At 51.5% G+C, this 13,776-nt stretch overlaps 1 protein-coding gene across 1 annotated transcript in view; it reads right to left on the minus strand.

Annotated features, from left to right (window-relative positions):
• Positions 1-13,776, minus strand: part of robo2 (roundabout, axon guidance receptor, homolog 2) — a 165,883-nt gene that overhangs the window by 67,900 nt on the left and 84,207 nt on the right. The gene's annotated exons all lie outside the window — the stretch shown is intronic.

Here is a 13,776-nt window from a genome sequence, read left to right on the forward strand (position 1 = left end):
TGTGTGTGTGTGTGTGTATGTGTGCGCTTCTGTATGCGTGTGTGTTTCGTCATGTGTTTGTGTGTGTTTCTGTACGTGCATGTGTGTGCGTGCTTGCGTGTGGAGAAGGGGGACAGATCTGGAGACGGAGGAGTGAAGGGAGGTAGAAAGCATAATAAAATAGGGAGAGAGCAACCTCCCTCCACTTAGCTGTCAGACAAAGAGATGCTTTGGGGAGCGGATAGTAGCAGCCAGACACACAAGAGCAGCTGCTCCGAAGCCCTCTGCCTGTCTCCCTGCGCCCCTGTCTGTCTCCGTGTCTGTCTGTGGGCACCTCTGTCTGATTGCATGCACCTCTGTCTCTACCCCTGTCTGTCGGTCTGCATGCACTCCTGTCTGTTCGTCTGTCGGTCTGCGTGTACACCTGTTTGTCTGTCATCATGCCCCAATGTCTGTCTTTCTGCACCCCTGTCGGTCTCTCGGCAAATCTGTCTGTCTGCACGCAGTATTCAATTGTAAGTTCATGCTGGATTTTCTCTTTAAAAGCCTTTCAGAGATTTATATATGTTTGTGTTTCACATCGGGGTCACGGACATACCAGACTAGAAGGCTTCTGAATGCGTGTGCTTTTATAATACCACACAATAATAATCATCTGAAGATCAAATTATGATGATTCATATGGCCTATGGCCGCCTTAAATGAAAACACACACGCACTGATACACACAATAGAGCAATCACATCTCCTCGATCAATGGCTCTCATCGTACGTGGTCCAGAGCATAAATACACACGCAGACTGCGGTCCACAGCCCATACCCGGAACTCTGAGCAGTTTGCTGGAATATGTACAGCAACAGGAACATTCAAACTGGCAACACATCGCAGCACAGGTCCCAGTGGACACGCCCTGCCTTGAACTGACAATGCAATACAATCAGGTTGGGCTTGAACCATAAAGAGGCATTGTCCCCTTTGCATCAGCCAATCAAATGGATAGGCTTACTTACTGGAATCCAAAGCAGTCCTGCTTCTGAATGCCTGCCAAACACAGCCATGTGTAGGTTGAGCCATACGGCTGGTCTGATTCAACGAGTGTGTGTGTGTGTATGGATTTGAGTGTACGTTCCTATGGTTTGGCTCGGTCTATAGAGAGAGAGAGAGAGAGAGAGAGAGAGCGAGAGAGAGAGAGAGAGAGACATGCTGTGTACGTGTAGGTCATTGTGCTTTTGACAGATTGTCAGTGTGTGTGTCAAACCGTAACTGCCTGAAAATGGTGTGTCATTGCGGTGTGTGCGTGTGTTTGTGAGGGGGGGGTTCACTGAAAGTACCCTGGGACCAGCAGACCCCACTCTCCCACCACTCTCGGGGTCTCCCAGCCTCCGTCTCTGCACTGACAGTCCACCACTGAGGGTGGAGACGGTGTAATTTCACTGCTGGCTGACGTCCATTCAACTTGAGTGATGAGGGAACAGGCCCCCTCAGATTCAAGTATGCACACACATGCGCGCACACAAACACACACACACAAACACACAAACGTACATGTACTTGCAAAGAAATCATATTCAAGCGCACACGCGCGTGGACACGTAAACACTGTACACACTCCCCGACTCACACGCACAAACACACAGTAAAATGAGGCTAAAAGCACTGACAGGCCCATTAGACGGGCCCCTGTCTGCCTTTTTGCTCCGACGCGAGCTTCACACCGTTCCGCGTCAGTGGAGCTCTGCGAGGGCTCGTACAGTACGCTCCAGCGAGTGCAGCCTCTCCCCCCCGCATTCTAACCCTTTCATTTCCTGCCCTCTCCTATCGGGCTCCACCAAGCGCCCTCCCCCCCGCCGCCTCCGCTTCCTCCGCCTTCATTACGGCGCTGACAAAACAGTGGCGTCGCGGCGTAATGGGCCTGCCATTCCACCTGTCCACCTGTCTACTCATGTCTTCCCCAGCTGCGGACCTCTAGGCGAGGGTATGAATGGGAGGACCGCCTTCAGGGACTGAGACACGATACAAGATGGCGTCCGTGTATGGAGGTTGTGTTATGGAGGGTTTAAGTGTGGTCAGTTCTGGGGACCATAGAGGACTCTGATGAAGACGAACGGACGGCCCCAATATGGCCTCCATGCGGTGAGGTATCATCTACAAGTAGGGGGGGGGGGGGGGTCTGTCGGTTGAATGGATGACTGGCGTTCAGACTAATTGGTGACCTGAGAGGTTAGATGTTGGGGGAGGAGGTGGGGGTCGAGGGGTTCTCCGGAAAGTGGCACGGTTGTCAATCTATCCTGAGCTCGGGGGGAGGTCAAAGGTTAGGCGATCAGGAGGAGGGGGGGATTGAAGGATGAAGGGAGAGGGGAGGAGCGATGTGGGAGGGGGGCAGGGGGGGTATCTTCGAGGCATCTGTGTATCCAGGCAACCTGTACAATGGGACAATCGGAAACAGAGGGGCACACAGAGACTACCGGGACATGGCGTCGATACACAGGAGAGCGCAGCGTATTGATGGCGTGTCAATGGTGTAAACAACAACAACAACTACAAAAACAGCCCGGATTAGTCTGCAGTGACCCAGCGGCGCGTTGCCTTTGAACACAACGCATTACAGTATTTCTCCCTCCGATTCTTTCCCTGTGATAAGCCGAGGGCATCAATGACAGTGAAGGTCCGGCTTCGGGTTATGCGTGGGTGAATATTACACAGCTCTAGCTGGCCGCTAATGGGCGCCTGGGTTCGGACAACATGCCCTCTCTCTCTGCCTACCATCGCGGCCGCAGCGTGAGCTCCGATCGATGAAGCCGGCGAGAGCAGTTTCCCATCCGGCGCTAAAGCAAACAGGGGCGGAACAAAGAGCGAGGGAGAAGAAAGGACAGGGTAGGGCACGGGCGAGGGTTTAGGCCGAGTACACTGCAGAGTGGACCGCCTCTTGTCTCCACTGTCGAAGAACAAGAGGCAAGGCTGTGCAGACTGAATGATGCATGAGCCTCGTGCGCGCACATATTGTAAACACACGCCCAGACACGCACGCACGCCCAAGGACACCCCAGAGGTTCTCTAAGCGGGCGTCTAAGAGCACTGTACACGCTTTGAACACACGGGCGCAGTGACGCGCACGTGTGTACGCACACACAGCGTACACCCACTCATAAAGACGCCCACACACACACACACACATGCACAAACATACACACCCACATGCCCAAACACACTGATAAACACACACACACGCACAATCCTACACACATCCACACCCAAACAGACACAAACACACCCACATACTTATAAACACACACACGCACACACCTACACACATCCACAACCGCACAGACACAAACACACTCATATACTCATAAACACACACACGCACACACCTACACACATCCACACCCACACACACACACACGCACAAGCAGACTCATAAATACACACATACACACTTACAGAATAGATAAAATAATCTCATAAACTAGCACAGTGGACGAAACAGGTTTCCTGCGCCAGTAAGTGGACCTCGCTGTTTGACATTTGATCCGCCTGTCAGTCATATATCCCCCCCCCCCCGTCCACTGACCAGAGACACACACACGCACACACCCAGCCAGGGCCACATTACCATGGCGATCACCGCCATTATCTGCTGTGAATAACACACAGCCAGACAGCAGACAGAGCGACGTAACAGTCACCCAGAGGAGGGGAGCGTCAACACGTTTCTGTCTCCTGCGGCGTACAAGCAACCGCTACCGAGGAGGAAGTGGGTACCGCGTACGGGCCTGACCAGGGGACCCCCACATCACGCCCCCCACCCAGGCCCCCCCGTGCACGGTGGGCCGTCACCGATGACAGACAGGCTTAATCACGCCATCCTTTTGATTGGTGGGGAGGGAAGGCGGGCGGGAGCGAGACAGAGATGGCCATTTAAGGAACCCATGTGAGAGAGCTGGCTGGCGACCCTGTTATTTGCTGCCTAGGCAACAGATGGAAGCCCATTTATCGCTGTGTGTCGCTCCTCCAAGGGGACAATAATAGCGGGGTATTTGTCCGGTGACGTGACTGTGTGGCGACGGATTGCGCCCCCCCAACCAGATGAGGAAATACCCGGGAACCACAATCTTTCTTTCATTACATTTTTTATCGACGGATAATTTCAAGTTCTGGCAACCCGCCCGCTTTGCCAATCCTAGAAGATCCACTTCCTGTGCGAGAGCGGGGTTTTCGTTTAAGCACGATTCCTACTGTCCCCATTGATCGGGGACGCCACGCATGGGGCAAGCCCACTGTGCTGTCTGACAGGTTTCATGGAGGGCTCTAGTGGCAGGCTTTTAAAGCAGTCCCGTGTTGACGTGGATAAACAGAGCTGGGGATGGGGGGGGGGAAAGGAAAGAAAGAAGGATGAGACAGACTGCAGACGCGGGGAGAATCAAAAAGCGGTTTTAACGGCTTTATCTGCAGGCACCATGTGGGAAGGATAACGACCATCTTGGATCCAAAAGGACACCCATTCATCTTAACCCCTGGTCTGCATGGCACACTGTATAATCCCCCTTTAGCACCCCCAGACAGCAGGGGGAGAGGAACGGCACTTTGAGGGAGCGTTCTGAAAGCAAAACAAAGCCAGAGGACCTCCTCGCCCTATCAGGGCTTGGCCTAGTTATTTGTCATTTTCTTTAAGAGAAAAACAAAAGATAAACTGTCCATCTGTTATCCAGCCATTAATTCCCTTTCTTCTCTTTTTTCTTTTTAAACAAATCCTCACCTTTACTCAGACGAGCGTATGTCGCTCCCTATGTCTCTCTTTGTGCCCCTCTCCTGTCTCTCTCTCCCCCCTCCTTGGTTCCTGCCCCTCTCTCTCCCTCCTCCCTGGTTATCCCCTCTCTCTCTCTCTCTCTCTCTCCCTCTCTCAATCAGACTAATTCCTTTTCCCTAGTGATGGATCATTTCATTCCGTCATTTTCCCTTTTAGTTGCACCGGTGCTACACTAGCCGCCTCAGCGCCTCCCCTCTCCCTTTAAACACGCTCCATCCATCACACAAGAAGAGAAGGACGAAGGCCAGAATGCAGGTGTAGCCTTGGCTTCAGCCAAACCCCCTCTCCCGAACTCAAACCCCCTCCTTCGCTCTCCTTCATCCCTGCTTTCTCCCCCCCCCACCCCAACCCTCTCCTCTAAAAAACAGCCATCAGGATGAGGGATGGTGAAGGTGAGCTGGTCCATTCCCCCCCCCCCCTCCCCCGCTGGCTGTGTCAGGCTGCTGGGTGACAGTGCTAAACCACTGCTGTCTGGATGGAGCTAATGGTCTCTCCATTTATTCCTCAAATGATACCTGCCCCCGCCCTGTTTCATTCAATCAGGCCCTCAAGTATTGGTGTGTGTGTGTGTGTGTGTGTGTGTGTGTGTGTGTGTGTGTGTGTGTGTGTGTGTGTTTTGATTTGTGTTTAGCGCATGTTTTTGTTCGGTGTGTGTGTTAGTCTGTCACGGTCTGAGTTCATGTGTGGGTTTGTTTGTGTGTGTCTGTGTGTGTGTGTGTGTGTGTGTGTGTGTGTGTCGGTGTTTTGAAGTGTGTTTAGCATGTTTATCAGTGGGTGTGTTAGTCTATCATGGTCTGTGTGTGTGTTTGTGTGTGTGTGTGTGTGTATTTGTGCGTGCGTGCGTGTGTGGGCGTGTGTGTGGGTGTGGGAACACATGTTTCTTCATGTATCAAGAGGTAGATAATCTTTATCCTGTTTATCTATGCTATCTACTGAAGTTCACACAAAAGTGCCTTTGTGTGTGGCTGTATGGGTTTAACAGTCCCAAAACCGGTTGGACCACAAAGCCAACCAATAAAAGTATTTATTATATTCTTATATACTCGAACACAGATCAAGAGGAAATAAATAGTCCACAGAGTGCCAGGAGGAAGAAAACCAAAAAGATTGACAACTTCATTTAGAGAAAAAACTAAAAGGCAGATGCTACAAATAACAGGGAGTTTGAAGGAGACAGAGAGAGAAAGAGGGAAAGAAAGAGTGGGAGAAAGAGAGAGGAATAAAGAGAGAGATGGATAGAGAGAAAAGGAGAGGAAGAAGTAAGAGGGAGACAAAAATTAAAAGGCAGAAGGAGAGGGAAAGAGAAGTAGAGACAGAGAGAGACAGAGAGAGAGAGAGAGAGAGAGAGAGAGAGAGAGAGAGAGAGAGAGAGAGAGAAAGAGAGAGGAGGGACACTGAACCAACAAGCTGGTGATTCGGATGAAGCAACAGAGAACGACAACACTGAGCAGATGGGGGGGGGGCTGGGTAGTAAGTGCCTTGACGAATGAGTAAGTGAATAAATAACTGAGGGGCGGGGAGACTGTGCTGCACACCCGCCACAACACCGCACCATTTGAACGCGCGTCTCGTGTGTACACTAGCGCCCGTTGCTATGCTATGCGCGACGCTAAGTTTCCACACTCGGCGAGATTACTCCCGGCTGCGTTCGGTAGCCGCACGCTAATTAGAGATGGGTAGAGCTTCTGCCCACTAGCCTGGAAGATGGGAGAGAGTGTGCCACTGGGGGAAGGGGGAGGGGGGCATATGGAGCCTGTTTTTCCACCTGAAGTGCTCCATGCACAGGCGGGGAGAGCATGGACACTCAGGGTGGGGGGGGGGGGGGATGTTTATTCCACTGGCTGTAAACTGGAAATGGCTCCTCTGTGTCAACGTAGTGGAGAAAAATGGCGGAACTGTTATTTTCTCTCTCGCTCTCCCTCTCTCTCCCTCTCTCTCTCTCTCTCTCTCTCTCTCTCTCTCACTCTCCCTCTCTCTCTTTGTTTTTTTCCCTAACAGAATCACCACCCTACAGAGGCACGGAAAACAACGACGGCCACAACAAAAGCCATAAAAATATAGATAGAAATGAATAAAGAATAAGTACCACCACATGGGCCCTCCGTCCTACACGGTGCAGCCCTCTATGTGCTTCTCCCGGCCCCCCCTGTGCCTGAATTCAGCCCCTGGGGGAGAATCCAACCCAGAAGGCTGTGGACCTGAACAGCAGCGTTGGCAGGAACCCTCTTGTCCCAGTTCCCTTCCACGGCCAACACACACAAACACACACTCACAAGCATGCACACACACACACTCACAGACAGACACAGACACACACACACACACACACACACACACACACACACACACACACACACACACACACACACACACACACACACACTTTTCAACAGTCAAAACCATTTGCTTATCGGAGCGAGGTTGTAAAAAATAAACACTCAACCAACAAAGCGCTCCGACTCGACGCTTCCTTAAAGGAGGACTTGGGGGATGTCGGAGCGGAGGGAACGTCGGGTGATTAGCCTCGGTTCTGAAGACATTATTAGGGAATACGCGGTGATTAATTGAATTGTGGTCTGGTTGGTACACGAGGGCTTCTTGGCGGCTGCAGTTTCTCATTAGCTGCGGCGGTGGTTGTGTCCCTAACCTAATGAACAATAACAACACTCTGCGCTTTCCAATGTGTTGGGGAGGGACGGCCCGATGGCCTCGCTTGGTAATTGGGGATCCGCGGCACTCGTTAAAAGCGGGAGACAATACAAAGGATAAAAAAGCAATAACGCCCGCCAAATAGTGCCATCGGCGGAACGGCAGAGAATGTGCTGCACGCCCCCTTTCTTTTAGAGAGAATTCATCATAAGTCCCTGCCTATTATCTGAATGAGGGCCCCGGGGCCGAATAAACACCGGCCCCCACTTCTCCGTCCACCCCCGCTTCACCCTGAACTGTTTGATGGGTAAACAGTCTTTGATGTGCTCACTGTCAGATATCAGAGTTTTTATGTGGACCAGGCCGTCGGCTGTTGGTTGGCATGAGCGACGGCGAGTTAACTATTACGACGGTGAATCATTACAAAGGTCAAAAGGGCGATTTCTATCGTTCGGTTGATCGGTCCCCCTATCCTCGGCCGTCGTGGTCGTAAGCAGGAACGTAATGGTCGGGTAATAGTGTCCTAATAGTGTCCCTCTGCGTGCGTGTGGTTCAGCCTTGTGTGTTTATGCATTGTGTTTGTTTACGAGGGTGTGTGTGCGTGTGGGCGTCAGTATTTCCGGTGTTTTCCGTATCTAGATTCTGTGTTTGTTCTGCAGCCGGCACTCAGGATCCGGGCCAAGTCATAAAAGGACGGGGGATTTACAGCGCCATTCATTACTCAATCTCAATCAGAAGTGTTGCTCATCGCCCGCTTGTCTTCTGAGCGTTTACCCTCGAGGCCATCTGTCACACACCGGAATATTCAAGTAAACAATTACCTCTGACTGACTGGGGGCCAACAATGTGAGGAATGCATCCTTCCTGTCATTCAGTGTTGCAGCTTGCCCCCACCTCCACCGCTAAGCCTTTGGCATTCCAGGAAAAGAAAGCGAGAGGGTGTAGCCGACTGGGAACCACACAAGACTTATCCCCGACAGGTCCATCGCTCCGGAACCGGAACCTGGGTTCTCTGGGCCTGGGCTGGGTTAGAGAGGAACCATGGCGGATACAGAGATAAAAAGCTTTCTCTCTCTCTCTGGTTTACACTTAAACTGTCCGGTCTGTTCGTCGCTCGACCGTAGATGGGAATGGAGAGGGAGGACTCCGTAGTTACAGGGACCCCAGGTGAGGTTTCCACAGGGGGTTGGGGATTTAAAGCCCAAAAAATAAAAGTTTCACGCTGAAGGAAAGAAAAAAAGAAAAGGGGGGGGGGGGGGGGGGGGGGGGGGGGTGGAAAGGAAACTGAAGTGGGCTGGCAGTAATGACAAGCTAGTGCATCCAAGCTGCCAGCTTTCTACCGAAATGGCAACTCCAGGGGCAGCCGAGTAGAAGGTAAAAACAGAGAGCGAGAGAGTCAGAGAGGGAGAGAGGGAGGACAGTGGGGCACAAAGAGGCCCTCAGCATCACCCTTTCATTTCCAGTCTGTCTGTCTCTCTCGCTCTCTCCACTACGTGGAGGAAAAGGGCCACCTGAGCCCTATGTCTCTACTCCCGGGCAGACGCTCATTTACTGAAGCAGGTATTTCGAGTTTACCTTCAATTCCAGGTCTCAACCGCATCATGGATGTTTTGAAACTAGGGTTACAGACAAACCCCCCCCCCATGACTGAGTACTCCTACAACAGAACAAGACGTCCCTCTTACTCATCAACTGTCATCGGAGCGCAAATGAAGATGAGTGGCAAGATACGCAACAAGGGCGCGACGGCAAAGCTGATCTAATAATACTAGTCTATGGCCGACCGTCTATAAATGGACACACAGAGTCAAGCATGTTAGCAGTGGTGCCGCGTCCGACCACTTCCAGATGAAGCCGTTGTCGTGGACACGGTAATAACAGTATATGATGAGGTGCTGTAAAGCACTTGGATAACGACGGCCACGCAGGCATTCTCCATATGGACACACACGCACGACTTTGATGTTCCTGCGGCTGGGGTTGTGCTACAGTGATTAAACTGTAGCACACTGTCTGAACATCTGTCTGTCTGTCGGTCTGTTTATCAGTCAGTCTCTCTGTATCTCTCCGACTCTGTGCTCCTCTCCGTCTATCCCAAACTCCCTTGTCTCTAAGACACAGTACTGTAGGCCAGAGCACAGAACAAAGACACTCTTCACCGGGCCCATCGAGACGGGAGTCTGCCTGTATCATCTGCCTCCTCGCTACCCCCGGCAACGACCCTGAGCAGATAGTGGCGGGACAGCAGGAATGCCGTCGGTTGGTGGGAAACAGGGGCGGAGAGAGGAGTCTGATGTTGAACATGCTGATAAGAAGGAAAAGAGGACCTTCGCTTCTCCACGGGAAATGAAATCAATGTGCACACACAGACACACACACACCATACACACACACACACACACACACCATACACACAACGTGAGTGGACGGAGGGCCAAACAAACACACAAACACACAAGTACACAGCCACCACCGCAAACACAAAAAAGCATGTTGATGGCACTGAGGCTGGCCCAGTGTGTCTGAACTCCAAATAAAGATGTGGGACAAGAGCAGCCTGCTGTTGGAATGACAGCAGGAATAAAGACCAAACACAGCAGTAAAAAGTAGCGCAAAGAGTACATCCTTCGTGTGTGTGTGTGTGTGTGTGTGTGTGTGTGTGTGTGTGTGTGTGTGTGTGTGTGTGTGTGTGTGTGTGTGTGTGTGTGTGTGTGTGTGTGTGTGTGTGTGTGTGTGTGTGTGTGTGTGTGTGTGTTTTAATGGCATTGGAACTCTTGGTGACCCTGCTCTCGTCCTCCAGGGGACCATGAAGATGGACGGACCGGGCCAGGTGCACACAGGAGTGTGCTGGGTTCACACACCTCCATACCTACTCCTCACCCTGGTGGGAGTCTAGGAGGAGCCAGGGTCCCTCTACACCAGGACCCCATCTGGTGCCGGACACTCAAGTTCAAGATGGCCGAATAGGAGCTGCACTCTTATAGACATACACACAATCTCATACACACACTCTTACTGACGCAAACACTCATACACACACTCTCATACACACACTCTTACTGACACACAAGCTCATAGACACACTCTTAAAGACACACACACACACACACACACAAAGGCGCTCCCTCCAACTCTATTAAACACACACTTGCACACACACATTACCGGCCCCACACAGTATCAGCGACAACCTCAACCCACATCCGCTCCTTCAGCAGTCCTCACTGTGCTGTTTTAATTTAAGCCTATTAAGCCTCCATTTTCTCTTTGAGGCCTGTATTTTCTCTTCAGCTTTCCGCTCCTCGCGACCGCCTCTCCTCTCATTCTCCAATCCCAGCTGGGCTTAAACACATACTCAGGACCTCCGTAAACACGGAGCACTCGGCCCTCGAGGATTGGCTAAGATCCCTGCCTTGGAGTGTGTGTTTGGGGGTGGGGGCGCGGCAGAGTGGGGGAGACACATGTCAGATATCCTGTTAAAGGCATTAGCTTTAAGCCCGACGCTTGCTCTTCCTTAAAACCCCATTTACACAGCGTCACGGTCTCTGTGTCTCTATCTGGGAGCTACCTCTTCACCGGGATGGCCGTGCGTTAATGGAGGGGGAGATTCGAACCCGGCTCTCTAGGACTACGTCTCCCGTTGATCAGAAGGGGGAGTTGTGTGACCTTGTGTGGTTGAGTGTGTGCTCCAGCTGCAAAGTTGCACTTGGTTGTGCGGTACAAGGGACTGAACTACTACGTTACCATGGAAACAGAACATATAGGCCATTTTTGTAGTTTGTGTGTTTGTTATCGGCAACAATGGATGCGATGACTATCTCCATTGATCTGTTGATCCCTCCTATATTGATTCTAATAATTCTTGAGTTCCTATGTTTGAACTATGGAGTATAATGAGGAGGTCACTTACCTATTGGTGATTCGATTGAAGATGAGGAGAAAGGGTCGGAGGAGGCCCGGGAAGACATGGAGAGAAGGAGAGGCAAGTGGTTAGTCACAAACAACAACAAACAACACATTTAGGTCCGCCTTCAGTTCATAGAACTGCATATGAACGCTTGACTCCGACCTAAAACCAAATAACACAGGGATAAACCTCAAAACAACACATGCCTTAAAGCACCTCTCACAATCCTCCCCCCCTCTCCCAATCACCTTGTATCTTCCCTCTCACCCGTGGCATCCACCTCTGACAGCTGCTAATCCCCTGACCTCTGACCCCAGTAAATTCACTCTCCCAACCTTGACCGCATTCGGCCTCTCTTCGTTCTATTTGCCCGGCGGATCGCCAGCATTATCCGTTATCATGGCTTTGTCTGGGGCCAAGAAAAACAATTTAAATTCCCGTGGACTGACATCCACTTACAGGCTAAAGGCAGGGGGAGTGAGGTAGTTGAGGCAGGTAGGTGTGGACGTGTGTTTGTGTGTGTGTGTGTGTGTGTGTGTGTGTGTGTGAAGGGCAATGTGTGAGTGCTCCGCTGGCCGTGACAAAGAATATAGGGCCCCTCACAAAAACACACACACACACAGACACACACACAAAAACAGACCAAAACAGGGGAACTGAACCAACAAATACTGCGGTGTTGACTCCACATATAGTACAAATAATGCCATTAGCTAGTTTTTATAGCAGCTGAATTAAACAAACTCATCCCGTTCTGATTATGACATCATTCCACGCGCCCACGCATACTGAACGACGCTAACGCGCTAACAACAAGGCTAAATGTAAACGGCAATCGCTTAAGACTGCTCAGAGGAATCACAGCGTAGCACCTGCATCTTCCTGCCCTGTCTCCCCCCGCTAAAACAGACGCCAACACGTCCTCACCGTCACTTCTTTTTTGGAGGAAATCTCAATTCGGTAAGCAGAGCTGATGCATTCAATCAGAGACGGGGAAGTGGTGAGAGATGTTTCTAACCCGACAGGCGGTGAATTAGTCCCTCGACTGCCTCGGCGTTTAAGGCGCCTATGTCAACAACAGTTGGCTTTAAAACATAAACTACTTGAGCAATGACTGCTCAACAGGGATTTGTTTAGCCAACTTCGTCTAACCCGGCCTGTGATGGCGGGCCAGAGGGGTTATTAAGCAGAGTTGAGCAATGTCCGTTTTGCAACTGTCGGCTCGGATTGTGTTGGTCTTTAATAAAAAAAAAGTTGGTTTCAGGCATAACTTCGCCAGAATGGATGAGGGTTAATACTCTCTCAGAAAATTGAAAGCAAAAATTCTCAAGGGAACTACCTCCGAACAAACTCTTGAACGGATCAATGCGAGGCAGAGAACACGCCTGCACAAAGAGAAACAGCAATGCACCCAAAAGCAGAACAACACCGGAGTGTAATCGGTGCTTGATCAAAGGTACACCCAGGGTACGTTTTGTCCCAATCAGACAGAGCGGGCAGCCCACCCGGGCTCCACCCAGCCGTGGAAAGTCCCACCCCAGGGCGCAAGCTCCCTACTCCCACATTCATAATTCATCTGCTTCATTAGCCTGTGCACATCCCTCCCCACCCTGCTTCACCCCTATCCCGAGGTGGGCATCATCCCTCCCCCCCCCCCCCCCCCCCCCCCCCCACCCACCCACCCACACACACACACACACACACACACACACACACACACACACACACACACACACGCACGCACGCACGCAAACCAGAGAAAGCCTGCTTTTACTCTATGTTATGCATTTCTTTCTCTCTCACTCCTCCTCGCCATCTTTCTCTCACTCCCTTTTTCTATGTCGTTCCCTCATTCACCTTCTATTCATTCATCTTCCCCCCTCTTTCTTGTTACTTTCCATCGCTCTTTCTTGATCCACATCTCCCTCCCTCTCTATGCTAACCTCCCGTCTCTCTCCCCCCCTCTGCCCGCTGAATGAGATGCTGCTGCAGTGGACGTGTGTCTTACAGACGCCAGAAGGACAAGCGACCCGCTCCTCCACAGGTCAACATGCTAAGTGCTTATAGCAGCAATGGCCTTCCTAAGTAAGGATGTCCAATCAATTGCAGAACGCTTGCCCTCCTGCCCCCCTACCCCCACCCCCCCTCAGAGTGGTGGCTGTGAGCAGGCAGTATGGATGCCCCGGGGCTGAGGCTGGGTAATTGCCTGAGATAGGAACCGTTGCCTGAGGTTTTAAGGGTCGTTGTGCTTTGGAGAGTGAGTGAGAGAGAGAAAGAGAGAGAGAGAGGGAGGGAGAGAGAAAGAGAGAGCGAGAGAGAGAGAGAGGGGGGGGGGGGGGGGAGTGAGCGAGAGAGAAAGAGAGTGCAGGAGAGATTTCTGGACCTTAAGCTAGAGATTAGCCTCTCAATGGGAATGTACACAGTGTAACTTT

Source organism: Pollachius pollachius (genome assembly GCF_949987615.1).
Source record: "Pollachius pollachius genome assembly, chromosome: 3".
Lineage (NCBI taxonomy): Eukaryota > Metazoa > Chordata > Actinopteri > Gadiformes > Gadidae > Pollachius > Pollachius pollachius.